The sequence below is a fragment of the Mesoplodon mirus genome, assembly GCF_964341445.2.
Source record: "Mesoplodon mirus genome assembly, chromosome: 10".
NCBI lineage: Eukaryota > Metazoa > Chordata > Mammalia > Artiodactyla > Ziphiidae > Mesoplodon > Mesoplodon mirus.
This window is the reverse complement of record NC_138986.1, coordinates 98,848,306-98,856,410: the sequence shown is the minus strand read 5'-3', so window position 1 is coordinate 98,856,410 and position 8,105 is coordinate 98,848,306.

Genomic DNA, 8,105 nt, shown 5'->3' with positions numbered 1-8,105 from the left:
AGCATAAACTAGAAAGGAAGATTTATTTTTTTACATCTTTATTGGAGTATAATTGCTTTACAGTGGTGTGTTAGTTTCTGCTGTATAACAAAGTGAACCAGCTATACGTACACATATATCCCCATATGTCCTCCCTCTTGTGTATCCCTCCCACCCTCCCTATCCCACCCCTCTAGGTGGTCACAAAGCACTGAGCTGATCGCCCTGTGCTATGTGGCTTCTTCCCACTAGCTATCTATTTTAACTTTGGTAGTGTATATATGTCAATGCTACTCTCTCACTTCGTCCCAGCTTACCCTTCCCCCTCCTTGTGTCCTCAAGTCCATTTTCTATGTCTAGGTCTTTATTCCTGTCCTGCCCCTAGGTTCATCAGGATCATTTTTTTATATTCTATATGTGTTAGCATACTGTATTTGTTTTTATGACTTACTTCACTCTGTATAACAGACTTTAGGTCCATCCACCTCACTACAAATAACTCAATTTTGTTTCTTTTTATGGCTGAGTAATATTCCATTGTATATACATGCCACATCTTCTTTATCCATTCATCTGTCAATGGACACCTAGGTTGTTTCCATGTCCTGGCTATTGTAAATAGTGCTGCAATAAACACGGTGGTACATGTGTATTTTTGAATTATGGTTTTCTCAGGGTATATGCCCAGTAGTGGGATTGCTGGGTCATATGGTGGTTCTATTTTTAGGTTTTTAAGGAACTTCCATACTGTTCTCCATAGTGGCTGTGTCAATTTACATTCCCACCAACAGTGCAGGAGCCTTCCTTTTTCTCCACCCCCTCTCCAGCATTTATTGTTGGTAGATTTGTTGATGTTGGCCATTCTGACCAGTGTGAAGTGATACCTCATTGTGGTTTTGAGTTGCATTTCTCTAATGATTAGTGTTGTTGAGTATCCTTTCATGTGTTTGTTGGCAATCTGCATATCTTCTTTGGAGAAATGTCTATTTAGGTGTTCTGCCCATTTTTGGATTGGGTTGCTTTTTTGATATTGAGCTGCATGAGCTGTTTGTATATTTTGGAGATTAAACCTTTGTCAGTTGCTTCATTGGCAAATATTTTCTCCCATTCTGAGGGTTGTCTTTTGGTCTTGTTTATGGTTTCCTTTGCTGTGCAAAAGCTTTTAAGTTTCATTAGGTCCCATTTGTTTATTTTTGTTTTTATTTTGTATTTATTTATTTATTTATTTCCATTTCTCTGGGAGGTGGGACAAAAAGGATCTTGCTGTAATGTATGTCATAGAGTGTTCTGCCTATGTTTTCCTATAAGAGTTTTATAATATCTGGCCTTACATTTAGGCCTTAATCCATTTTGAGTTTATTTTTGTGTATGGTGTTAGGGAGTGTTCTAATTTCATTCTTTTACATGTAGCTGTCCAGTTTTCCCAGCACCACTTATTGAAGAGGCTGTCTTTTCTTCATTGCATATTCTTGCCTCCTTTATCAAAGATAAGGTGACCATATGTGCATGGGTTTATCTCTGGGCTCTCTATCCTGTTCCATTGATCTATATTTCTGTTTCTGTGAAAGGAAGATTTATTGATCCTTTTAGTCAAGATGGCTTTTTCCAACTACACAGGATTTGTAACATAATCCAGAGATGTTTATTCCCAGCTGGAACTTATTTTTCTTCCCTTCCTCTGTTTTTTTTCCCCCTGAGTAACTTCTGCTCTAAGAGAATGCTCTTCTCCACCTCCTTCTGATGGAATTTGATATTTATACACAGCAGAAGGATACCCCGTGAAACAGTTGTGTTTGAAAGATAATCCTTTCACTTGTCCTAGACGTGGAAATTTTGTTCTGCGGGTAGGATGGTCCGTCTCAAGATGAAGCCAGACACAACCCAGTAGGGGAGGGTGAGGCAGTCTGTCATGAGCCAGGACTTGGGTCCAGAGAACTGCTCGCTGGGGCAGGTGGGTGCTAGAGGAAGGGGCTCTGGAACTGGAGACCCCCACTGCCATCATGAGTCTGACTCACTTCTAAAGGTTGACCAAGCCCTACTCCACTTATTTAAAAATGTATTTAATAAACATTTATAAAGAGCTTACTGTGGCCAGGCATCATTCTAATCACTTTACACAGATTCACTCATGAAATTTTCATTATTGCTCTGTGAGGGTGATACTGTTTTGATCCTCACTATACAGGGTAAGGAACAAAGTCACTGGCAGGTTAAGAAGCTTGACCCCAAAGCCAGGAGGTGGTAGAGCCTGACAGTGGGTGTCTGAGTCCACTCCCTTTATCCCTACCTGTGCTGCTTCCAAGAAAAGCCCGACATGGACAATGGGCCATGGCAGCAGTCATGGAAGAGTCAGATGGGAGCAGGTGGCACTCAGGAGTGCAGGCCAAGGGAGGGTATAAAGGAAGTCTGTGGGACGATACAGCCAGGACTCAGGCTCTCAGACCAGCCCACATGTGGGTGAGGAAGGAAGCTCTGAACGAGAAATGCCAAATGTGGCACCCGCATTCAAAGCCTCAGCCTTGCTTCTAATTTGTCGTATAGCTAAACCTGATGGTTTGATTAAGGAATCTATTCATCCATCCCTTTGCACATTCATTCACTCATTTATTCAGCGTTTATTTGGTCAATCAGTCAGTCATTCAAAAAACATTTACTGAATGTGTCATACTGCCAGGAACTTTGCTAAATGCCAAGGAGAAAACATAGCAATAAACCACAGACTGTACACTAACTAATTTAAGATTTAATAATATCCCTAAATTAAAATAATCCCTGCTTGAGAAGCCCAGGGAATAATTTACATTTAGACTTATTTAAAAATGAAGGCTAATTTAAATTGAGATAGAAAGGAATAAGTTTGCCCATGAGTCAACAGTAGTACACATTTAATGTGGAGCTTAGTCATTGAACCATTTTGGTCAAATGAGTCAATTTTCCCCCCTTGGGTAAGCTAATATTAAAATTAAAGAAAGGGTAATAGGAGGTGAAAATATAAGTTTTGACTTCAAATTCACTAAAAAGAAAAAAAATATTTAGGTACTATTGAACCATACATTTAAATGCTAAATCAATGTTATTGTTTGAGCAGCTGTTCTTTTACGAACAATTTTATAAGGCATAAGCTACATTTTACTTCATTAGCAGAGTATAGCTTTTCAATAAACAATGTAAATATAATAGGTAATTTCAATTAAGGCATTAATTAAATAAATTGGGTGAAATAGGGTTTACTTTAGACCAGTGGTTCTCAAGTATTTTGTCCTCAGAATTCTTTTATGCTCTTAAAAATCATTGAAGACCCTAAAAAGCTTTTGTTTATGTGGATTATATTTATCAATATTTATCATTTTAGAAATTAAAGCTAAGAATGAAAATATATATTAATTGATTTAAAGATAACAATAAACCCATTTCAAGTTAACATGTTTATGAAAAATATATTTTCTAAAACAGTAATGTTTAGGGACAAGAGTGACATTGTTTTACATTTTTGCACATCTCTACTGCCTAGCTTAAGAGATTCTCATATTCTCTTTTGCATTCAATCTGTTGCAATACACAGTTTTGGTAGAAAAAAATCAAACTTCACAGAGATATTTAGTTGGAAAGGAGAGGAGCATTTTTAAAAGCTTTACTATTGAGGTATAATTGACAAATAGAATTTTTAAATATTTAAAGTGTACATCCTGGTGACCAGATCCATGAATAGATTGTGAAAGGATTCTTCCCATCTAGTTAATTAACTTAGTATAATGTCCTCAAATTCCATTCCCATTGTTACAAACAGCAGGATTTCCTTCTTTCTCATGGCTAAATAATATTCCACTGTGTGTGTGTGTGTGTGTATATATACGTGTGTGTGTGTGTGTGTGTATGTGTATATGTGACACATCTTTATCTGCTGACACTTAGGTTGTTTTCATATCTTGGCTCTTGTGAATAATACTACAATAAACATGAGAATGCAGATACCTCTTCAAGATCCTGTCTTTTGTTTCCTTTGGATATATACTCTGAATTGGTGCTCATGGATCATATGGTAGTTCTATTTTTAATTTTTTGAGGACCCTCCATACTGTTTTCTACAATGGCTGTACCAATTTCCATTCCTACCAGCAATGCTCAAGGATTCCCTTTTCTCCACATGAGAGGAGCATTTAAATGGCCTTTAAATAACTGTGGATAACCTTCTTTGGTACAATACCTAAACTCAACAGCAGTACTTTCTTACAGGTAAACTGCATTGTGGAACCTGAAATATCAATGAACCTTTTGTACTTTGTAACATTAAAATCCACTGGTCTATCTTGTACTTCAAGTCGATCTCTTACTTATGCATATATTTTTTTACTAGATCACATTTTGGTAAATAGCCACTCATAACACTGTGCAGATCTTCCAAATGTTGATATCAACAAATTGTACAATATCCAAAAAAATCACATTTATCAATATCTCCATTGATCTCATCAAAAATTATCTTTTTAAATTTTTTAAAATTTGGGTCTTAGTTGCAGCATGTGGACTTCTTAGTTGCGGCATGCGGGATCTAGTTCCCTGACCAGGGATTGGACTCGAGCCCCCTGTATTGGAAGGGCAGAGTCTTACTCACTGGACCACCAGGAAAGTCCCAAAAATATCTTTAAGTATTGGGAAGCTGTCAAACTCATAGTAGAAGACACAGGTTTTCCAAAATTCTAATCCTTTGAAAGTCAAAACTTTATCATTAGCAAAAAATACAAAATTAGCCAAAAATGTCAGTCCTGGCAGTGACAGTCTACTTTGTTAGTTTTCAAAAAAAATGCCCGCCAAATCCACCAGTCTGAATAATCATGGTTTGTATGTCATTTGTTCTATCAAGTAAAAATGGTCTCCTACATATAAAGCAGCCAGCTCAGCTTGCAATTTAAAGAGCTTTTCCTTAAAACAACTGTCTTCAGTCTACAGCAGAAACGTCTTATGTGTCCTCACTGTTTTGTCTCACATAATATTTTCCTGTTGCATCAAGGTCATTGTTAAGTGAAACTGGCATTTGTTTCTTCAGGGCGTGAGTGATGTTGGAAGAATACAAACACCACTGGTACAGTGCAATTGCCTTAATTTGTATTATGGCACCAGCGTTTTTACCCACCACTGCTTTTGCGTCTTCAGTAAAATGTCAACACATTTGTCCCAAGGATAAACTATAAGATTCAGAAAAAGTGATTCAACGCTTTGAATTTTCCAGTGCAGCTGGAGCTTACTGCGGAACATTCATGTATAGGAACCTCTTCTTTGTGCTTAGTTAGTGCTGATATGCGATGAACTTCAGCAAAAAGTCAGTACAGCCATGTCTATAGACCAATCCATTTGTAAGGTGAAAAGTGCAATTCTGCAGAAGAGATGTGACTCCATCTTCACATTTGTAGCTAAATCTTGAATTCACTGAGTTGCTGTAACCTTGGAAAGAGGTACTGCTGGGATTTCCTTTACTTAACTCTCTGTCCAGCAGGCAGTAAGCAACATCTGATTACAAAATCGTTACAGGATTTATTTGTCTCTGAGTTATTTGTGCTCCTTCAGTCACATAACTTATCCTAGAACATGCTTCAAAGAGTTTTCATTTCTAGTTCAAAAAGTTGGAACAAATCATTTTTAGCATTTAAAGAGCTCATCAAGTCTATGTTTAAAATACTCGATTATTTATTCTTTAAACTCTGAGTTATTGGTCTCAAAATTGGCAAATCTAAATTGGCAATATAGAATGACAATTTAATTGATACTCTATATTATCTGAAATTTTTCTGTTGCATAAGACCCAGGTGGCAAATTATCAACATCCACAAAGTGAAGGAAACAGAACTTTTGTCATTTGTTTCATTTAGAGTTTTGCACAGTCTCTTTTGAGAGTCACAGAATTCTGTTGTGTCAGTTTCCAAATTCTTCAGCATCTTTAGACATGGATGGTACAACTGTGGGTTGAGAAAGCAAATCCTCTAATCTTTCCTTTTTATGCCAAGATCCCTTCTTTAAATATAAGAAAAATATATTATAATTTTAAATTTTACAATAAAATTATTGAACTCAAAATTTTCAAATGTTTTCAATCAACTTTTAAAAACATTGCAAATTTGTGTATATAGTATGATCTCACTTAAACAAAAATACATATGTGTGTATATCTAAATATAAAAAATACATGCAAGAATGGCCACAGACATGTTAATGACGATCATCTCTTGAGTGGTGGGATTTTATCCATTTTTGCTTTTTCCTTTATATTTTCACGCATTGCCTAAATTTTTGCTGTGTTTTTAAAATAGTTTTTAAAAGCTATTTTCCTTGTTTGTTGCAGGGAGGGTACCCGTTCCCAACCTTGGATACTGCTGTGTGACATGCTGTGGAAAAGATGAGTGGGACTAGTCAGAAGGTTTGATTGATTAATCTGCCCAAAACTAATCTGGGAAAGAGAACTTGTCCATGATAATCAGAGCTCGCAAAGTTGTATTTGAACACCAAAACATGAATACTTTTACTTGATTTACTGAGAGAACTATAGCTATCAAATTCCACCAGAATATCATCTCATTCTTTTCCAAATCACAGTGCCGATGGGAGAAAACAAATTATGGAGTCATAGAAGGCCAGAACAAGAAAGAAATTTTAGAGATCATCTGGCCCAACCCTGTCATGTTACAGACAAGAATACTGGGCTCCAAGAGGAGGAAGTACATCTTCCAGGTCACGGAGAAATCTCAGAGTGTGTGTGTGGTGAGGACCAGTGCCATTTGGGAGGCCTGAGATTATGTCCTCATAGAGCCCTGATTTATCAGCCCTGGAGAAAGTGTGTCCCAGCCCTGACTCTCCATCTCTCCCTTATCAACATCACCAAGACTTCCCATAAGCATCTTGTCATGGCTCCAAGATGTCTTCTTATCATGGTCTAATTACATTTACTCTACAATCTTCCTGCTTTCTTCAGAGTTGCCACCTCATCCTCATAAACATATGATATTGAAGTCTTACGGCAGAATAAGCAGTCTTAATGCATTAATGAGTCGGCTGTTAATGTTTATTACTATCAGTTGCTGACTGAATCTTATTTCCAGATTCCAGAGTTCAGTCTCTGCTGAACCCATCATTTTTATTCCTTTAATGTATGTACTGTAAAGATCATCAGCCAGCAGGGCAATGGTCTGGAAAAGTGAGCAAGGGATTGAGAGGAAATAAAGGAGATGCTTCAAAATCTACTGCAGGCACATTCCTTGCCCTAAAAAACTGCTTAAACCTACAAAATGTAAAGCCAGGTTGCACTGAATGTGGCTGCCTAGCCATCTGGAAACACTTCTAGGAAAAGGTGGGGTAAGTATTAGGGTTCTCCAGAGAAACAGAACCAAAAGAAGATATATATAACAGATAGGTAGGTAGTTAGATACATCTATCTATATATAGGAATATATATAGAAAGAGGATTAATTGATTGACTGACAGAGAGAGAGATTTATTGTCAAGCAGAGTATGCTGTATTGATTACCAACCTCAGGAAAGGACTCCACACACTTATGCCCATTGCATCTTGGTATTGGATGACCAAGGAAGACACCATGCAGTCAAGCACTAGACAGAACAAGTCTTTACTCACACAGAGAAGGGGCAGAGCAGGATTAGCTCCAATAGGAAGCCGTGGTCCTCATGGCTGGTGGGTCCACCTCCACCATGGCCAACGCAAGGCAATTGGCCTATGAACCCCCAAGCTCCTGAGCACCCCTCCCCAGCGGCAATAGAAGGACCCTGACCAGGTCTGACATACCGAAAGCTGCGGTTGTGCCTGAGGGCCGTTGACATACCTGCTTAAACAGAACAAAGGGACAATTCATCTGGGAAAACCATTCCCACACTAGGTGATAACCTGCACAGGCTGTATGGGCTCTTTATCTCTAAGGCCCAAGGCCCGTTCTTATTCTGCCAGATTGGTGTGAAAATACTGTGCACATGACACTGTCTTTGCCAACATTCGTTTTAAGGAACTGGCTCATGTGACTGTTGGGGACTTCTAAGTCCAAAATCAGTGGCTAGAAAGTCAGGTGAGAGTTGATGCCGTGTCTTGAGTCCAAAACCTGCAGGACAGGGCAGTTGGCAGGCTGGAC